The sequence below is a fragment of the Urtica dioica genome, chromosome 2, assembly GCF_054948205.1.
Source record: "Urtica dioica subsp. dioica isolate 48M chromosome 2, U.dioica_male_clone48M_v1_H2, whole genome shotgun sequence".
NCBI lineage: Eukaryota > Viridiplantae > Streptophyta > Magnoliopsida > Rosales > Urticaceae > Urtica > Urtica dioica.
In genome coordinates, this window is record NC_142757.1 from 45,434,586 (window position 1) to 45,457,651 (window position 23,066).

The window sequence follows — 23,066 nt, forward strand, 5'->3', positions numbered from 1 at the left end:
TGAGGATTTCAGCTATCGGTTAAATCATTATTAAACAAACAAACAAACAAAAAAACACAACAAAGTTTTGATACCTTCAGGACATAATGGTTTTTAAAAAGTAAGTTAAAGGGTTATTACGCTACAACTAAAAAAGTTCAGGGATCACTGGTGTAAATAGGAAAACTAAGTAAAACCCTAATCGCATAGTCTGAGTACTATATATATCATCACATGGATTTGGGTATGTATATCACTTCTCCAATATCTTTGAAATAGACTGAGTTCTAATCAGCCAATGAACTACTACAAAAGCATTTGCTTTCACTTATATATTGCTTTGTGTTATATCCTTGGTTTGGTATAGGATTCGGTTTTAATTTTCTCTTTATTTCTTACACTCAAAAAACTTATATAATAATTAATCGATGAAAAAAGAATAGCTATTGAAGAAGAGTGTAAATTCTTATCGGCTAACGAAATATCAAAAATTTATGGACGAATTGATAATCGTCAAATCTCTCCTATTAGCTTTTTGGTATGTCGTTAGTCCGATTGGAATTTAGTCATTCTCTGATCTTCTGAGTCGCACTACTTCACTGGATTAATTTCTGAGTTGTTTTCTGAGACGCAACATATAGATATATACATATATGTGTGTATATATTATATATATTCATACACATACATATATATTTATACACATATATACATACATACATATAGTGTATGCATGTGTATTTTTCTGTGCCATTTCGTATGTACATATATATTATTCGATCTCCATGTGTTCATCGTTGTCGTAGATTTAGGTTCTCACTTATATATCTGATTTAATTCTTTCTCGTATACATGTTTACGCAAATACAAATTAAATATTAGTTAATATAGCTCCCTGTATTTTATTATTATTTGTAATTTTATTTTTCCTGATTATTTTTAAGATTGATTTAGTTCTAAGTCATATCTATGTTGTATTCAACATTTTGTTTGATATTTCATTCTATTTTGTATGTAAGACATCTATTGAATCTTACTTTATTCATTGATCTTGTAGTTTTACGCTCTGGCTTATAGATCTGAGATATATATATAAGACTAATGGGCTGTTGGGATTCGTACTGTGTGAACCTGGGAAGCCTTGCGGTGTCGCTGCCGTCTGTTAGTATAGAGAGACATCCAAGGGGCGTCAAATATCGGCTCTAAAGTCTGTTGTTGTAAGCATTTCTACTCTCTTTGCAACATTATTTGAACTTGGAAATCTTGTTCTTTCTATTACATGGGTAAGTGTATAATACCTTAAATTCTTGATGGCCTTTCCAGCTTTTGCATGCAAATATGAGTTAGGATTTGGGATTTCAAATGCACTAAGACCATCACCAACAGCCAAAACAAATTAGTATTTCAACTTCTTACTCTCATGTTTGGCATATTCCCTATTTTCTTAAAGCCAAAAGCAAATCTGTAAAATGCAAATATAACATGATGGTTCTGATGGGCCCTTTGGTTTTTTCGCGACGACATGGTAAGCGATGGATTCCAATCCGATATGTTCACATGCTGACTGATTCACAGTCCTTGTTAATAGGGGAGTGATTTATTCACGATTGTTTTGCAGTTTACTGTTGCTGTGCGTCCATTCCGCAGCAGTGGAAAGTCCGATCGCTTTGTAGCCTTTTGAGGAGTGGAAAGGCCATCAAGAGCTCTCTCCCAGGGTTCCACAAGCTATTGCAGCAGCCTATTGGACCCTTTCAAGGTCAATCACAGCTTCAGCTGAGTTTTCCTTTTATTTTACTTCCATTACTACTTGAATATCGATTATTTGACGTGTATAATATATGCCCGGTTTGTCTTTCTCGTGCATGAGATTTGGAAACATGTTCATGGCACTTTAGGGGTTAGCTGGATTGTGGGTGTTAAGTGTTAACTATTATATGTGGTAAATGTCTGTGTCCCACACCATTCAAATTTTAGGGAAAGAGGGTGTTTTTATCTGGTTGCCCACAAGAGTTGTGGTTTGCTAATTATTCAATATTTTTAATTCATCTGAATAAACATATGTCCATATCTGTAGTGAAAAGTGGATAATGCTTTGCATTTGAAATATTTTATGCCAAGAATCAGACTGTACTCGGTAGTTGAATTCAGTGGGTATTGCAAATAACAAAGGCCTTTTTTTTTTACTTCAATGAAAAAAACCAGTAGTCATAAATATATGTATAACATGTACATCGTATGCATATACACTTATTTTTTTGAAAAAAAAAATACCATAAAATTACATGCCAAAATTACGAAAATTACCTCTGGCTTCGCCGGTGTCGGTGACGGATTGAGTCCCATTCGGGAACCATGACTCTCAATTGAAAAGGTTTACTTAAAAGAACTAATCAATTTCAAAACTACTTGCAATAAATTTCCTTAAAACCGCAACAATGTGTATAGTATAGTTGATTCATAACCAAGCAGTTGTGTAGAATTCTCGCAGCGCCTCTCCTACACACAGTGCCTTCATTGTACACAGATTTTCCTTTTATTTGCTCGACCTCCAAGAGCTGCTCGATTGCCGTGTTGACCATCATGAATCTCGATCGCCGTGTTGACCATCATCAAATTAAAATTCTAGCTTTACCATTTAGTATGATTGAGAAACGTATGAATTAAATACTCATTCTTTGGATTCCAGTTCAAAGTTAGCCCATTTATATAAAAAAAAATTAATTTACTTATATATTATCAAGTTTGAAAGCATAATTTACTTATATATTAGCAAATTTTATCGAGCCATGTTGAGCGCAAGAACATAGCTTCCGGTAGGTAATATAATCTGAGCTTCATGTACAATGTCTCTCTGTTGCAGAGGACTAATTGTAGATCACTCCTTGAGAATTACTTTGTCAAATCCTGATTTATTAATTTTATTTATAATTTTCTTTATTTTGGATTTTGGATGTTAATTTCAAACGGATCAATTGATGTTTTGTTCTTAAATTTGGGTTTGTTTCAGATTTTCCAAGTATACACCTATATAACCCATTTGTAATTATATATAGTACGTTTTCCGTATAATGACGAAGTGGTTAATCTCATCAAAATTCAAGTGTAAAACAATGATGCAAATAATTGAAAATTCATAATTATTTAGAAGGTCATGGTACTAATGCTTCTTCCACATTGCAATGATGCTTGTAGATTGCGCTATGAAATAAGTAGCTCTTGCACCATATTTGGCGTCAAGCTCATTGTGTATGACTTTGCGGAAGAGGAGGTTGATCAAGATTGAAAATTTTAGAGATGAAGAATCACAATCTATTATCTCTTATTTAATTTGAATTTATTTTACTCCCACGGTTTATTATGGAATATTATCTCTTACAATTTCATATTATTTTTCAATTGTATTTTACTTTGATGAATACTGGTAAAACTCTTTAACAGAGATGTATTAAAAAGCCATAACATTATTTTAAAATAAATTTACCAATTAATATCTATGATCACCACGTGCGAAGCACGTTCTACATCCTAGTATATATATATATATATATATATATATATATATATATATATATCTTCGAACTGTTGACGCAATGAAACATGAAGTAGTCGTGTTGAATGTAGATCCTTTCATATATAATGAAACCAAATAATCGGCAGGGGTTGACACTGAAATAATCGTTTTATATACGATTATTTTCTCATCTGCTAGAAGACTAAGAGTTGTGGGTTTTGTGACGAATAATATAACCCCAAATTCGAAACTATCCCAGGCATCTTGGTGTAACCTTGTAATTGCATTTTTGTCAACAAATTAAATCTGTGGTTTTTTTAAGTTGATATTTTATCATTTTTAGATCGAACTATGTATTAGTGTCACTGCCAAATATATCCATGATTATACGGCTCGTACCAAAAACGAAATTAAGGGGTAGGTTTTTTTCTTAGAAGAAAAAGAAAAGTAAATAAGGGTAAATATTTAAAAAAAAAAAAAAAAAAAAAAACACTGTTGTTTACACTAGTGATACAAATACGAATACGATGTTTGTATTGAAGACGCAGATACATTTCACATAATGCTTCCATTATGATTTCATACATATTCTTTTTTCCTTATGATTTTATCGCAGTTGGAAAAAAAGAACTTAAATGTCTTCATTAACCTAGGGATACCGTTACCAAGATATATATTGAGCATGTACACTCAGTTATTCCAATTTTAAGCAAAATAAGTCTGGTAATTCCAAAATTTGAAAATTATAATACCTAATTAATCACTTTTATTGTAAGATTAAATGGAGGTACTTTGTTAAATTATATAAATCAAATATTCAAATCTTTGAAAATTTGAGCAAGTAATTTTTATGTGTAGTCTAACTTCATTTAATTATACAGATTTTGATAATTATGGTAATATTATTAGGTTATAGTTTTGTTTTGCAAACTCGAATCTTGTACCCTATCTATTATTATTTTTTAGGGCCGACTAGATATATAATTATATGAAAACACGATTTTGTCATATAGTCTTTTTTTTATAAATTTAAGTAAATAACTACAATATTTTATTTAAAAAAAATTAAAATTGACTCATTTGACATGTTGTTTTTTCCACCCACTCAGACTATATTTAATGAATTAAATTAATAAACTACTATTAATATTAATCCCATAAATTAGGTCCTTGAACGCTAATTATGCAATATCTACCATTATTTACGTTGATTATTCATTAAAAAAATCGTAACATATATATATATATATATATATATATATATATATCATCACATAATACAATATAACATATCATATCATCAACTCGACATATCATAACATTTAACATACTAATCTCTCATATCGTATCATATCATAACATTTCACATAACATGACTAACAGACATGTCCAAAATAGACATATCTAAACAAACATATCCAAACAAATCACACAAATAAAACACACACTCTATTTAATTCAGATCATATAGTCAGAATATTTATTTTCGAACAAATCCGTATTGCAGTGAGATTATTCTCACATTCGTTTCGGAAAGTACGACCGTTGGTCGTGGACGGCTCAGGAAAACTAGACGGCTCGGAAAAGCTAAGCGGTTCGGAACCTAATCGACGGAAGATATTTTCAGGGATCATCTTAGAAACGGATTTCAAGACAAAACGGATTTCAAGATATACGGAAGAGATTAACTGTTTCATAAATCTGTAGTTTTTGTTAAACTTTTAATTAAGTTGATATTTTCTTATTTTTAGATGGATAAAACAAAATGATATATATATATATATATATATATATATATATGTGTGTGTGTGTGTGTGTGTGTGTGTGTGTGATTATACGGTTTTCATCAGAAACTAAATTATTAAGCAAAAAAAAAAAGTAATTTAATAAGGCTTAAATTTTTTAGATTTGTAAGGAATTAGCCATTTTATAAGAGGGGAGTTAAAATTATGGCCAAACTATCAATTCTATTAAGGAAATAGTCAATAAATGTAGCTGGTTCCTATTTTACCCTTTAGTAACTAATTTAACAGAGTTGTTCCTCAATATTTTATTTCTGCATCTTCACTTTCGCGATTCCAATCCTCTCACCAAACAATCCAACGAAGCCTGTAGTCATAGAGCAAACTCAAACCTCCTTTGAATTAGCTCCATTGAATTTCTCGTCCAATCAATCTCACCAAACAAGTAACAATTTTACGCAAGCTTCACCACCACCGCCGCCAAAGCGAAATACGGTGCCGATTCTGGCATGGCCGATCGTGGCGGAGCAGCCGCTGAACACTCGGAATGTGACGGAGGAGCTGAAGATCGGAGCGAGGGTTGTGGAAGCAGAACTGGGGAGGATCGTTTGGTGGAGAGGTTTGCAGTGAGAGGGAAATGGGTTTCAACGTCGGCAGAGCAAACTGAGGGCTTGCAAACCCTAATGGCAGACCAATATCGAGATTACTCTGTTCTCCTGTATATTCCTTTCCTGATTTCAATTCCTCTGCAAATTCCAGGAAAAAAAAAAAAAAGAAGAAGAAGAAGAAGTTTAGTTGATTGAATTTTTTTCTTCTTCTATTTGAAGCAAATGTTCTTACTCTTCTTACCACACTGAGCTGATAGATTTGTTGCTGAAATGGACATGAAAAAGACGCACAATGCGGCGCAACGTGTTGTAGTTCTTGATGCCATTGAGTGTGAAAAACAAAAAGAGCAGTGCTTAGTCTGATTAAAAATTGAAACAATATGTGCTGAGAGTTTGTAAGTTGTGGAGAGTACATATAGGAAGGTGTGAGAAGAAGGTAAATAAGATTTACTATTGTTTTTGTTACGGTAAATAAGATTTATTATTGTTCTTGTTACGGTAAATAAGATTTACTTTTGTTATTGTTACGGTAAATTAAATTTACTTTTGTTCTTGTTACGGTAAATAAGATTTATTTTTGTTCTTGTTACGGTAAGTAAGATTTATTGTTGTTCTTGTTACGGTAAATAAGATTTACTGTTGCTCTTGTTACGATAAATAAGATTTACTATTGTTCTTGTTACGACAAATAAAATTTACAATTATTTAGCAAAATAGCCAAATCAAACCTTTAACATTGCTAAATAGCCAAGGTTTTGTAAATATTAAGTAAATAGCCAGTTGTATTTAATTGCACGTCAAAGTTTACGAAAATGCCCATATTGTTTCCCGCTCAATCGTCATTACTGCTGAATATAAAAAAAAAATCAAAGGAAATCAGGATTTCCGAGAATCAAGGTCATTAAACACATTTATTTGAAAACCGCTCACCTTCATTGCATTTCTCTCGGTCATAAAAAAAAAAGCTCTCCCAAAATTTTTCCAAAAACGCTACTCTCTTCCCCGACGAAAATCTTTTCTTCTTCCCCGACGAGAAATCTGGCTGCTGAATCTAAATCTGGTATGCATGTGTAGAGGTTCTTGCTTTTTTAACTCGTATTTACTATTTTTCGTCAAAGATATACACAAAAATAAAAGAGAAAACATAGTTTTTTGGATCGGTTATTGAATAACATGAATTTTTTCTTGTTCTTCTTCCTCTGGGATAAAGGGTCAATAGTTAATGTTCGTGTATTGCTTATTTTAATCCTAGTTTTTTTCCTTAAACCCTAGGAATTTGCATACAAGATTTGGGGGTTCGATTTTAAATGGCTAGATGTGTAAATCTTGTCGTGTATGGTTATACCGAATATACATACAGGTACGCATATATAGATTAGTATTTACTTTATTTTGAAAGAGATTTACCCAAAAAAACAAAAATTTGTTGATTCGATTATTGAATACCCACAAATTTGTGTAAATCGGACCCATTTTTCAAGTTTTATCATTTTGTGAAGCGACCATTTTTGTACGTTGACTACATTATATTTACATGAGATTTACAATGTTATTTACATCTATTTACATGATTCTAGCAAATAGTCTGGAAATGAGTTGTTTACAAATATTTACACAATCTTCATTTTCTTGTGTACACAGAATGATAATATGGCGAGGAAAGTCGGTCAGAGAAAATGCCGATCAAAATTACGGGATACCTAAGTAGATGTAGAGACATATTAATTAACAAATTTTGTGCCCCCTACGATTTATAGTTCTGTATATTCGTGTTGCTGTATTTAATGTGACATTGTATTTACACAGTTTTTACTGCAAATTTATATATTGTTGACTATAGTATACGGTTATTTACTTCAAAATGGTATAAATTTTGTGTTATGTGCAAAGTATTTACTGAAAGTTGTATATATTAACATTCATTTACAGTACACTCATTTAAATAGCCTATATGTCTAGTACACGTAATATACTAATATTTGATCAGATATTCTATACCATTAAAGACTAAATACACGTAATCTCATAACTAAATACTAATTAATAGGGAATTATTATTTAGATTGACTGGATAATTCAAATTTAAAACTAAACTGCCTAAAATAAAAAGATTTGAATGTCTTAACTGCTTAAAATACGTAATATATCAATATTCAACCTAAAAATAAAAAAACTGCCACTTTAATTATTGTGATAACTATTTATACTATTATTTACAGTTATTTACAACTGATTACACTATAATTTACAACTATTTACGGATGATTACACTATAATTTACAACTATTTACAGATGATTACACAAAGAATCGGATTAAAGAAAAAAGAAATTAATAACGCCAGATATATATATGGAAACAAAATAAGGAATAAATACCCCACGTAATTATTCAGTTGCTAAAAATAAAGATCCGAAATTAACTACCCAATTTTAATCACTCTGAAATTCAGGAAAAAAAATTCAAAATTCAAAAAATTTCGGATTCAAAAGATAAAAGGGCACAAACTGGAATTGAAAAAAAATCCGAGTCGTCCACGTCATCCGAGTGGCTATTTACTTAGTATTTACAAAACCTTGGCTATTTAGCAATGTTAAAGGTTTGATTTGGCTATTTTGCTAATTTACCCTAAAATTTAATATAGTTTTTGTTATTATTAATTAGATTTATTTTTTTATGGATGATATTATTTACTATGATAGTTAATAATATTAACCTAAGGGTATTTTTGGAACATTGGAATGTTGTCATGATAAATTGGCTATTTTCCTAAATATGTTAATAATTGGGCTATAATTTTAAATGGGTGTTATTTTGGCTAGTTCTTTAGCCAGTCCTAAATTTTTTCAATTTTTTAGGAGGGGAATTTATTAAAAACTGCTGTTTTTATGCCATACAAATACGATGTTTGTATTGAAAGATGCAGATAAATTGCACGTAATGCTCTCGTTAGGATTTCATACATATTTATTCTTTATGTTTTTTTTGCTGTTGGAAATAGAGAAATTATATGCCTTAAATAACTTGAGGATTTTGTTACCAAGATATATAATGAGCATGTACAGCCGTTAGTTTCAAATTTAGGTAAAATAAAGAGTGCAATTCCAATCTTTTAAAATTATAATACCTAATTAATCAATTTTATTATGAGATTATATAGCGGTATTTTGCCAAATTACATAAATCATGTTTTCAAATATGTTGGAATTTCTGCTAGTAAGTAGTTTTCTTGAAACCCTTAGTTCTTTAGCCTAGTTGTTAGATTCATACCACTTTTACAGTGGAAGTCGGTGATTCAATCCCCACAAACAGCAAAGTTTCCTTTAAATAATTCCATTATGAAAATAGTCAACTTAAACGTATGACATTGCTAAATAGACAACGTTTCATAAATCTTAGATAAATAGCCACAAAGATTAGATTGCCCTCTCAGAAAATTTTATGTTTTCCAGGTTTATCCCTCCTTTTTTGTTTCCGAATTTTCATTTAAATTTTGATTATTAATTCAGCAATTTATTTAAGGCAATTTTTTTAAAAATTTAAATTTTAAATTCTCTCTTATATTTCCAAAAATATAGAAAACAGTTATTTCTACATTATTTCTTGGATTCATGATAGCATATCAATGACCAAAATATACGCAACAGTTATTTTTCTGATTTTGTGTTCTTTAAAATCGTAGTTCACATTTATACATATTTACATATATCTACAGAATATTTACAATTATTGACATATATTAACAAATCGATATTAACACATTTATTCTACATTTTTATTTGAATATTTTTGTGAGTCATTCATTTAATTTGAATTGTGTTATGTGTTTAAATTTAGAAATTAATTATTTAGTTTACTTAATTGTTAAGAGAGGTGGTTTATCAAATTCATTTAAATAGCCAATGTTTGGGCGGGAACGATATGTATGAGGATTCTTATAAAACTGCGCTTGTAAATAAAAGGCAGTGGCTATTTACCTAAGATTTACGAAACGTTAACTATTTAGCAATGTTAACGTTTGAATTAGCTATTTTCCTAATTAATTGTATATATATATATATATATATATATTTTTTTTTTTTAAATGGTATAGAATAATACAATATATATATATATATTTTAAATGGTATAGAATAATATATATATATATATATATGTATGTATATTACGCCTAAATGTTAATGCCGTAAATGTCTTAAGTGTAGAACCTACTACGATGGAGCTTCAGGGTACGAATTGAAATACAGTCTATTTCTATAAAAGTTGTTTTCATATTCTTTCAAAAATATTCATTATCCTCTCTTGATCGATGATATTAGTAAACCTATGTAATTTACGGAATATAATCTTCATGGCATCTACAGTTCTAGACATATCAATATAATTTCATACATGATAAGAACGAGAACTCAACAATTGAGAGACGAGTTTTAGAATTAATGCTATACGGATGAAAGAAATTTGCAATATTATACACCCAATATATATATATATATAGTCAACATTCGAACGGATGAAACCAGCAACATCCACACGAAGCAATTAAATAATCAATTAAATATTTGCAAAGTGAATTAAGACTTGCGGTGTCAGCATATTGGGCTCTCTTCAAGGTTTATGCTCTAGAAATATCAGCTTCACGAGCTGGCCATCCACATGGTCTCTGATAATGACCTGCATGCCCTTCGATGTTCTCCATGGGTAAGCCAAGGAACAAAAAGAAACCAATGATAAAGATATATCTAAAGAAAAACACCAAAATTATCAGGGTGTAAGAGAGATAGATTGAATAACAGAGTAAGGGAGAGAGAGAGAGAGAGAGAGAGAGAGAGAGAGAGGGACTCATACCACTGGCGGAGGCATTAACACAAAGACGGAGGCCAATTTGAAGCTGTAGAGAATAATCGCAGAAGCTGCGAAATGAACTTGGGTTTTTAGAATTCTAAAGAAGAAAAGACAGTTCAGGTTTTTAAAACCTAGAGTTTAGACGCAACATACTCGCAACTAAATATTTTAATTGTATAATCGTGTCTAAACTCGCATCTACAATTTCCATCCTAAAACAAGGAAGCAAATTTCACTCTTATTTCCTCCTAGAATTTTTATATCCACGCAACTTATCACGTGTTTAATCATTTTTATCAAAAGGACATGAAAAGTCGTGTCTATTCTCACATGAATTCCACAAAAGCAGTCCCCAGATACAGCAATCATCTAATATCCATTTCCCAGACTAAAACAAATAGATGCAAATTGGACAAATAAACTTCATTGATGTATGCGTATGGCATTTTGAGATGTCATATACTATTATGATTTCAATAGCATGAGGATTTCAGCTATCGATTAAATCATTATTAAACAAAGAAAAAAAAAAAAAAACAAAGTTTTGATACCTTCAGGAAATAATGGTTTTTAAAAAGTAAGTTCAAGGGTTATTACGCTACAACTAAAAAAGTTCAGGGATCACTGGTGTAAATAGGAAAAATTAGTAAAACCCTAATCACACAGTCTGAGTACTATATATATATCATCACATGGATTTGGGTATGTGTATCACTTCTCCAATATCTTTGAAATAGACTGAGTTCTAATCAGCCAATGAACTACTACAAAAGCATTTGCTTTCACTTACATACTGCTTTGTGTTATATCATTGGTTTGGTATAGGATACGGTTTTAATTTCCTCTTTATTTCTTACACTCAAAAAACTTATATAATAATTAATCGATGAAAAAAGAATGGCTGTTGAAGAAGAGTGTAAATTCTTATCGGCTAACGAAATATCAAAAATTTATGGAGGAATTGATAATCGTCAAATCTCTCCTATTAGCTTTTTGGTATGTCGTTAGTCCGATTGGAATTTAGTCATTCTCTGATCTCCTAAGTCGCACTACTTCACTGGATTAATTTCTGAGTTGTTTTCTTAGACGTAACATATAGATATATACATATATATAGTGTATGCATGTGTATATATACACTATATACATACATATATATAGTGTATGCATGTGTATTTTTCTGTGCCATTTCGTATGTACATATATATTATTCGATCTCCATGTGTTCATCGTTGTCGTAGATTTAGGTTCTCACTTATATATCTGATTTAATTCTTTCTCGTATACATGTTTACGCAAATACAAATTAAATATTAGTTAATATAGCTCCCTGTATTTTATTATTATTTGTAATTTTATTTTTCCGGATTAATTTAAGCTTGATTTAGTTCTAAGTCATATCTATGTTGTATTCAACGTTTTGTTTGATATTTCATTCTATTTTGTATTTAAGACATCTATTGCATCTTACTTTATTCATTGATCTTGTAGTTTTACGCTCTGGCTTGTAGATCTGATATATATATATATATATATATATATATATATGTATATATATATATAAATTTATATATATATTTCTTCTTATTGTTGACGCAAAGAAACATGTAGTTGTGTTAAATGTAGATCCTTTCATATATAGTGAAACCAAATAATCGGCAGGGGTTGACACTGAAATATTACGATTATTTTCTCACTATCAAAGAAGAGTTGTGGATTTTGTGACGAATAATATAACCCCAAATTTGAAACTATCCCAGGCATCTTGGTGTAACCTTGTAATTGCATTTTTGTCAACAAATTAAATCTGTAGTGTTTTTTAAGGTGATATTTTATCATTTTTAGATCGAACTATGTATTAGTGTCACTGCCAAATATATCCATGATTATACGGCTCGTAGCAAAAACGAAAGTAAGGGGTAGTTTTTTTCTTGAAAAAGAAAAGTAAATACGGGTGAATATTTTTTTAAAAAAAAACTGTTGTTGTGTGCTTTTAAGACACTAGTGATACAAATCCGATGTTTGTATTGAAGACGCAGATACATTTCACATAATGCTTCCATTATGATTTCATACATATTCTTTTTTCCTTATGATTTTGTCCCAGTTGGAAATAAAGAAATTATATGTCTTCATTAACCTAGGGATACTGTTACCAAGATATATATTGAGCATTAAGCTATATAGCCACACGGTTATAGTGAATTGGGATATAGTTCACTTTTCGTTAATTTCTTGTAAATAGCCAAGTTAACTTATTAATAGATTAATAAAAGACTTATTTAATCCAGCCAAACATGTAAAAAAGGTAGTTAATAGACTGCCACGTATGCAAGTTGACTATTTACAAAGTATTTACTAAAAGTTGACTAATTTACAATATCTATAGTTTAGGTGGCTTACGTAGCCAATTTAAGCAAAATAAGTCCGATAATTCCAAAATTTGAAAATTATAACACTTCAATGCAAACACACGCATTTATAAATTTAGATCAAGGTAGTGAGCATAGAAATGCAAGGACCATGAGCTAGTTGTCGATCATGAAGATCTCCAAGGTAGAGAGGCTAGCTCAAGATTTAAGGCGGCGTGAACTTACCTAACAAGAGTGAATAACGTAATCCGACTCCAAGGAGCTTTATTATAGGTCAACCCACAAAATCTCTCGGGAATCTCACAGAATCAGAAACCAAATATCCGATAATATATACCCAATATATTCTTAACTGAAAACTAGGAAGTTTCCAGTTGTATTCGCGTGGGAGGACAATGCAGCACAAGTACCCGGGTCTTGAACATCTTTTGTAGCTTCACTCGAACAACTTTAACAAAATTATTTTTCCAAACGAAATCATGCCACAGAGGATCTAACGTTATTAATCATCGTAAATATATGTTATGGATAAAAAATAATCAAACAAATTTGATTGATTATACGTGCTCTCACAAATTTTAGAACAAAACAACATAATCTCAACAGCTTGAATATACAATATCACAATCTTCATGCATTTCAAGCTAAAAGAATAAAACCCTAGGAAACAATAAATCAACCCACTGTAATTTCCCAGTTTCATAGGAACTCGATGCCTTCGTGTTCCGGCGCATCGTTGAACAGGTGGAGGCTGGCAAGGATTGATATTCCCATGGCGATGAGCTTCGCAGCCGCCAAATCGCCAATTCTCGATCGATGGCTAGAGAATCCACGAGGTCAAGGTTTAGGAAAAATGTTGTATGGTTTATTGCCAGAAAGGAAGAAGAGGCATTTAATAATTTTATGGAAATAACAAATCATGCTAATTAAATAAACAAAAAATTAGCAAAATAGCCAACTTAAACGTTTGGGTTTAGTAAAATAGTCAACGTTTTGTAAATCTTAAGTATTAGTCACTGCATTTTATTTACAAGTGTATTTTTACAAAAATACCCATAAATAAGTTTAAATTTTTTTGGGTATATATGGGTATTTTGGTAAATATACGCTTGTAAATAAGCGTAAATAAAATCCAGTGACTATTTACCTAAGATTTACAAAACGTTGACTATTTTGTAAAAGCAAACGTTTAAGTTGGCTATATACTTAATGGACCCATAATTAATAACTAATTGATATCGAAAAAAAAAAATCAATTAGTTCATCTGATTCAATCACATATTTGATATAGAAATATTTCAAACACGTTAAAAAGAATCATAAGGGAAAAATTGGAAGTCTAAACCATATCCATGAGATGTCGCGTCATCAAAATTGTTATTTACCTAAAATTTACAACAACAACAAAAAAAATTTAAAAATGACTAAGTACAAAATTCTATAATTTAGTTATAAATTTGTTATTTTTATCCTAGTATACTACAATCTCGCTGTAATACACATTTATAATTCAAAAAAATTATATCAAATGTTTGAATCATTATTGGTTAAAATTATATCCACAGTTATTGGTTAAATCATTATTAAACAAGATAACGTTAGGACATAACGGTTCCCAAAAAGTAAGTTCAAGGACTATTATGCTACTACTAAAAGAGTTTAGGGATCACGGGTGTAAATAGCAAAAATAAGTAAATACTTACTCACACAGTCTGAGTATTATATATATATATATATATATATATATATATATATATATATATATATATATATATATCATCACATGTGTTTGAGTATATGTGTATCACTTCTCAAGTATCTTTAAAACAGACTGAGTTCTAATCAGCCAATTAACTACTACAAAGCATTAGCGTTCATTTTCATATTGGGTTGTGTTATATCCTTGGTTTGGTATAGGATTCGGTTTCGATTTCCTCTTTTCTGATACTCAAAAACTTTTTATAAATTAATACATGAAAATAGAATAGTTGTTGAAGAAGACTGTAAATTCCTATCGGCTAACGAAATATCAAAAACCTATATGGATGAGTTGATAATCGTCAAATCTCTCCTAATTGGTTTTTGGTATGTCGTTAGTCCGATTGGAATTTAGTAATTCTCTGATCTTCTGAGTCGAACTACTTTAGCGGATGTATATGGAGTTAGTTTTCATAGATGTGTCATATATATATATATATATATATATATATATATATATATATATATTGTGACGACCCAGCTTTCCGGACCGTCATACTAAGCTTAATTCTTTTACTTAGAAAAAAAAAATAGTGGATAATTTTTTTTTAAATGTCATTTCGTTTACTTATGAAATTTAGACTTTAAAATAAAACAATTTTGAAAATAACTAACATTTGAAATCTTACAAAAACATTTGATGAAAATAAGAGAATTACTTAATTCGGAATTCCAAACTAAAGTAGATTGTTGGAATATTCAACGGAAATAAAACCAAAAAAATTCAATTTCTGTTTTGCAAAACTATTTAAACTTGGGAAGTATCTTAAGCATAAAAATCTCAAACCGAGTGTTTAGAAAATTGCGTAGCGGAAGTCTTTTAAATAAGCGAGCGGAACCACAATCCAACCCCTTAGCCATTGAACGCCGCTGATCCACCCTCCTCACTTGTTCATTTGTTGCTTACCTACAATACGGACGAAAACACATAATATGAGCTAACGCTCAGCGAGAATAACTATGACTCACAAAAAGATGAGTGATGCGATGCATGATCCGGTTATTAGTGTTTTAAATTCTAAAAGTGTCATGGTCTTTCGTATCATAAATCTTATCATATTTTATTCGGGGTGCCCCTAGAGTAGTTGTACAAATTTCAGTGTACACTTTGGAAATGAACTACGGGGCTGCGACCTCCCATAGCCATCTAATAAACATATCATATGAGAAAACTCCCTTTATGAGCCCTTGATTATTTGCGTTACATACAAAGATGACATATGACATAAACATAAATAAAACATGCTAATAATTAGAACATTTTATGCCAAAGTTGTACTTAACCCATACATATACTCATCATAACAAGACATAACATAATAATCACAATTCACTCAATAACACATACACGCCTATAAGAAATATCACACAATCAATCATATAACACATTAACCAATTCAGATCACAAACTCATCGTAATTAATTTTAAACTAATCCGTATTATAGTGAGATTCTTCTCACCTTGTTTCGGGAACGTGCGACTTTAAACTATCGAACGATCGGAAAAAAGTATTTTGCTCGGGACCTAAACGAAATAATGACAATTAGGTCCTAATAATCAATTCTAAACATAGCCAGGTTTCTGGAAAAGCACAAAGACGATACTCGGTAGTAAAAGGACGAAAATGCCCTTCGCTCGAAGATTTCGGCAAGAAAAATAATTTCCGAGAAAAATTCTGGAAAACTTCCAGAGAATAGGAAATAAAAGTTTAAACATTTTCTTTTTCAGTGGCAGTGCCAAAATCAGGCTCTAACATGATGAAAACTAATTTAAACGTATATTATCTAAAAATTGAGGTTTAGAGAAAACGGGACAGATCTGAGCGCTGTTAAAATAAATACTAACAAAAATACTTTCGGTGACAGAAAACTTTTAATTATTTTTATTTATAAAAATAACTAATATATGTGTCTTGTATAAAAATTTCATGCCAAAATAAGTTTTGCAAGTATTTTAAACAAATTATAAAACATACTGTTTGAAACAGAAATAAAAAGTCTGCGCGCTGATTATAATTTATTTTTAGAAAAAACAGGTTCATCCAAAACTTTTGAAATTTAAAATACATATTGATAACATCTTGAATATTTTGGTATAAAAATATCAAATAAAAATTCATTTTGTAGTTATTTTATTAAAATTAACACACGCTGTTGGGATCATGAAAATAAAATGTTCTACGTACCGATGGTAAAAGATTTTTAGAATAAAAACGGTTTATCCAAAAATCATGAAATTTTAAACATGTATCAATAACATCTGAAATATTCGTGTATAAAAATACTGTCTCAAGGTAAAATTCGCAGCTATGTAAAACAAACACGTTTTCTTTCTGCCATGAAATTTGATGAAATCAAAGCGTTTTTACCTTGAAAATTCTTTAGAAATAAAAATAATTGGAGAGAAAAGGCTGTAGGGATGAGTGATTGAAAAAAAAAATTGAAAACCCTCGGAAGAAGAAAAAACAATAAGCTGGTTGGGATATAAAACTTTCCCAAAAAGCTTGATACTCATTATTACCAAATATTCATTTCTCCACTTATTCATTTGGTTTACGGATTTCAAAAGCTCAGCCAAAGACAAAAATGGCAAACATTACACATGAGCAAATAATCAACTTTTATTGTCATGATGTGAATAGAAGTCACACAGGCTCATGTCATGAATGCATGATTTGGAAAAGAAAAAAAAGTCAAAACCATTACTATACATATATAAGTATATACTTGTGTAATATTATTACAACCTATACGTGTGCACCATATCAGTATATGTGCATACATATGTCAAGCGGCAATTCAAATATACATATATAGTAAGTATACATAAGTCATTTCATAAAATAGGTATATAAAATGGACACTATAACACATATACAATTGTCTAAGGCATTAAAATTATATTACGACTAAGAGGTAATAAAATAAAATAAGAACATTATTCATACCTAACATTTAATCAATAGATTTGTAACTAACTATGCAACTTTAAACATGTGATATTGAATCTAGCATATGTTTGACAATTTTTAGAGATATAGCCAAATGACTTATGTGGCAATAATTAAGGTCAAATTTGCCCTTATTTATTAACAAATTTGTCACTCTCTCTCTTTTTTTTTTCAAATAATTTTTTTTTTCATCAAAACTTCAAAAATTTGTATCTTTATCATACGAACTCGAAATTGAGTGATTTCAGATCCTACAAATTCGTGGCATTGAGATCTTCAAAAATAGGCACGTTGCGTTTCATAAAAAAAATTATATTTATGTCGATAATTTCAAAAAACTTCAGTTATTTCCATATTTAAGGTAGTAACGTGATTTTTCTACATCTATGTTATTAAACATGATTTTTCATCAAACACAATGGATCTATTTTTGAAGATATCGGCGTCACAAATCCGTAAGATTTGGAATCACTTAATTTCGAGTTCATATGAGATAGATATGGTTTTTTGAAGTTTTTATGTAAAAAAAAGTGTAGAAAAAAGTATGAGAGAGAAAATGACGAATTTGTTAATAAATAATGGCAAATCATACCTTAATTATTGCCATATAAACATGTTGATTATTTCCCTAAAACTTGTGAAACGTAGGCTAAAAACAAATTTTATAATTTCATTTTGGCTATTTTACTACACTGCCCTTTAATCAAAGAAAACGCATTTGAAAACAAAAATTATACCCAAACTCTAATTTTCTAATTAATAGATTATATATATATATATATATATATATATATATATTTAGGGTTTCACATATATATATGTATGTATATAACACACATATATATATAAATACATATATACGTACATATATATACATATATTGTTTGCAGCAGTGTACCATTTGATATGTAGATGTCTATTTATTGGATCCCATTCATTAATTCATTTATCTTGTAGTTTTAGACATCTATTAGACTGATTTGTTTTCTTCATGAAGCTTTAGTCTTACTATTGACTAGACGTGTACATCGGGTTGGATTATTCGAGTTTGTACGTTCTACGAATCCAACCCGAAATCTTCGGTTTGTTATTTTTATAACTCAATCGAAACCATTTATGGTAGTGAAACAAACCAATCCGAACCGATAATAATCGGGTTGGTTTGGTTTTGATCTATTTGGAGTGGTTTAAGTTGATTTGTTCTGGTTAATCACAACAAAAGGTACAAAATAAAATCGTTGAAACAAATTTAACATAAACCATGCAAATACTAAAAATTAATAAATCATTTATTATGAAATCTCAAATTTTAAGTTTTATTAAAAAGCTAAAATTTTGGTGTTCGAGTGACGTTAATATTTTTTTTTTATATAAAATAGTAGTGAATGATTTTATTTATGTGGTAGTTTTTGAAGTTTTTTTTTATGTATGCTTTAGGTATTTTTTTTTTATTTAATATACTCTTTAAAATATAAATTATGGATATATATACATTGTATACAAATTATATATTATAACTAAGTTATGTATATATACGTTATATATATAGTATATGATTATATATATATATATATATATATGATTACATATATTTGATTTTTGTAATATAGTATATTATATCGTATAAGATAATATTATAGTATAATGTAGTTACGTGTTATGATTTATATATATATATATATATATATATATATATATATATATATATATATTTATACATACGTTTATATGTATATATTTATATATAATATATATAACAAAAGTAATAATTATTATTATTATTTTTTTTTTTAGAATAAAAGTAGGATTAGGGTTTCGGCTTTTAGGGTTTGGACTTTTAGGATTTAATTAAGTCATATTTAAACATCTCCTCCTCTTCTTTTAACGCTTATTCTCTGCTCTCCCTCCCCCATCTCTCTTTTGGTTTGAAAATTTGTAACCCTAATTAGGTATGCTTTTTTTCTCTCTGGTTCGGATTTCTTGAAAACGTTTTTTTAAAACGCTTGTCCTGTTTTCAAAACAAATGGTTTTACGTTGATTCGTTTTGGAAAAGTTAGGTTTAAGTGTCTTCTATCTAAATCTTTAATCGAAAAATATTTTTATGAAATACAAAATATTTTCTCATTATTTTCAAATCAATGCACAGACCTGAGACCTATTCCCAATTTTCAGACTTTAAACGCTTACTATAGTTTCAATAAATTTGATTTTGTGTTGATTCTTTTTGGAAAAGTTAGGTTTAAATGTCTTCTATCTAACCCTTTAATCGAAAAATATTTTTATCAAATACAGAATATTTTCTGATTATTTTCAAAACGGTACGCAGACAGTTTTTGACAAAAATTTTAAAGTTAGATTTTAGAACTTCTTTTATTTTTAATAAATAGTTACAAAATTATTTTGCCGTGATGCCTTTACAAAAAGTGATCCAAATTATGTTTTATACGTACTGGAATTTTTACAGAAGTTTTCTCGGAGTTTTAATTTTTCACTGAAACCCTAATAACCAAGGGTATTTTGGTAATTTCACGTTGAATGTCGTTTATGAAAATTTCCAGAACCTACAGTATGTCTTGAATCCTTTCCTTAGCTGATCTCCGGTAGCTTTTTATCCCAATTAGGTTCCGAGTCGTTTTGAGCGTCATTTTCCTTCGACGATCTACGATCGTAACCTTCGATAGCAGCACAGATTAGTTCAAAATAAATTTGATGAGTGTTTATTCATGATATGACTTGTTTATAGATTTATATTTTTTAGTATGCGATTTGTTATTTGATTGTGTGACTAGTTGAAGTAGTTTGTGATTTATGTGTTGTATGTCATGTGGTGTTATGTTAAAGTATATTTGGGATATATGTTTTATTCTAGTCATGTTTTGGTATGAAAATATATATAAAAAATTTTATGCTCATCTCATATCAGTATGTAACGTAAGATTCAAAGTGAAAAGATAAAGTTAAGCAAGGGAGTCATACCGCCTCGAGCTACGGAGGTATTATGGAGAATTTCTCGGGCCGAGGCTCAAATGGGGAAATTTCTCGGGCCGAGGCCCTAATAAGTTAATTAGCTAGATAGAGCGAAGTGTGGGCTTTGCAACCCCATATCTTCGTCTCTAAAGTGATCACTGAAATAGGTATGACTACCCTAGGGGCACCCCGAGCTCAAAGTTGATAGAATCAAGAAAAGAAAGATCAAGTTACCGAGTAGTTTCAAAATACTAATAAACGGTTCATGCATTGCATTATTTTATTTTGTGAGCTTTATATTATTCTCGCTGAGCGTAAGCTCATCTTTTCGAAAAAAAAATATGCGTCTGTGTTGTAGGTAAACATCTTACAAGGAACTGAGCAGGGCGGACTAGCGGCGTCGATAGCGAGAGGGTTGGGTCATGGTTTCCATTCACGAATTAAGTCTTCCGCTACAAGTGATTAAGAAATAAAGTTTAAAGTTTTGTTTTCGTTATTAAGAAATAAGTCTTCCGCTACGAGTTTTTGAGAAATAATTTTTAAGGTTTTTATTTTCATTTATTTCGAAGCTTCAAAGAGTTTTATATTTTGGTTGAGATTTAGATTATGGATTATATTTTAGTATTATTGCCACTATGTTTGGTTTAAAATTGGTTTCAGTTTTGGTTAAGTATTTTTCTAATTAATTTATTTTAAATGCAATCTTACCTTTTTCTTAATGTTTTGTTTCTTTTTAAGAGCTTTAAAGTTTTAGTTCGCATTGATTCGTTGTGTTTAAAAAAAAATTCCCCCCTAGTTTTCTAAAGAATTTTCTAAAGTAGTTTATAAAGTAAGATAAGTAAGACGGTCCGAAAAGTCGGGTCGTCACATTTATCATCTCAAATTTCATACTTCGTAAAAAAAAATTACACCTCATAAAAAATCCATAAAATAAAAAATAAAAAAGAGTTGTAAAATTTAATATAAATAAGTCATCAAGATCATAACGAGTCTATTTGTAATTTCTCTTTGTCAACTGTCATGAGCACAAATATACGCCCACAAAACAATTAATTAATTTAATAATGCATTTATATTTTCATTATGAAATTATAAAGCATAAGGTTTATTTTTTTTATTGTACATTGGTAACATTTTTCATTTTTCATGAGCATATATAAGTTCGTCGTAATCTAACGATATCGGGTTGGTTTGGTTCAACTCAATCTCATGACTATTAAAAATCAAACCAACCCCGAAACACTAGCGGTTTGGGTTAGTTAAAACCCAAACTTCTTCTAGTTTTAATGTGACGGTTTAGAAAATTAAAGATTGTGCGATTGGGTTTAGATGATCGAATTGTTTGGTTTGACGGTTCTCATGAACACTCCTATGGTTGACGCAAGGAAACATATAACACCCTTCTAATTTTATCTATTTGTATTGTTGATTATCTTTCATAGATAACGAAACCAAAGAATCGGCAGGGTTTGACGCTGAAATAGTCGTCTTATATACAATTAATATTAAAGAAGAGTTGTGGTTTGAGAAGAATAATATAACCCCTTTGAAACTATCTCAGACTTCTTGATGTAACTTTGTAATTGCATTTTTGTTAAAAAAAAAATTACAATTGTGATTTTTGTGATATTTTTTATTAAGTTGATATTTTCTCATTTTTTTAGAGCTCATTAATTATGTATTAGTGTCATTGTCCCAAATTTGTATCTGATCTATTCGGTTCGTTGCAAAAAAACTGTTACTTTGTGCTTGTGAGACAATAGTGATACAAATAATGTTTGTATTGAAAGACACAGAGATAAATTTCACATTATACTTTCATTATGATTTCATACGTTTTTTTTTTCCTTATGATTTTGTTGCTATTGGAAATACAGAAATTAAATGTTATCATTAACCTAGGGATTGTCACCAATATATACATTGATCATGTACATTCGGTTATTCCAAATTTAAGCCAAACAATTCCGGTAATTCCAATGCCTTAAAATTATAATACCTAATTAATCACTTCTATTCTGAGATTAGAGCTTATGGTCCAGTTCGGCAAACTCAAATCTTGTAAACTTTTATTTTTATAGTATATAAGTCTACAATCTCACTATAATACACAATCATAATTCAAAAAAATTATAACGAATCTTGTCACTGCTAGAATAGTTTTTTTGGAATCAGGGGGTTGGAAACCCTACAACGACTTCTTTTATATTTGACGATGTTGAGAATTCTTCGTCGAGACTCCTAATACAAACAGAAAATGAAATAAATAAATAGCAAAGAAACGGCACAAAAAATTATAGTGGTTCACTTTCAATGCGAAAGCTACATCCACTT

General features: G+C 29.8%; 1 long non-coding RNA gene across 2 annotated transcripts; it reads left to right on the forward strand.

The window, feature by feature from the left end:
* Nucleotides 1-1,079: 1,079 nt before the first annotated feature.
* Nucleotides 1,080-2,083, forward strand: LOC149404978 (uncharacterized). 2 transcript variants are annotated; one of them, XR_016293967.1, is made up of 3 exons: nt 1,080-1,196; nt 1,303-1,504; nt 1,598-2,083. It is a non-coding gene; the product is annotated as an uncharacterized LOC149404978 (long non-coding RNA). The 2 variants fall into 2 exon arrangements; XR_016293966.1 differs by having other exon boundaries at nt 1,303-2,083.
* The last annotated feature ends 20,983 nt before the right edge of the window (nt 2,084-23,066 follow it).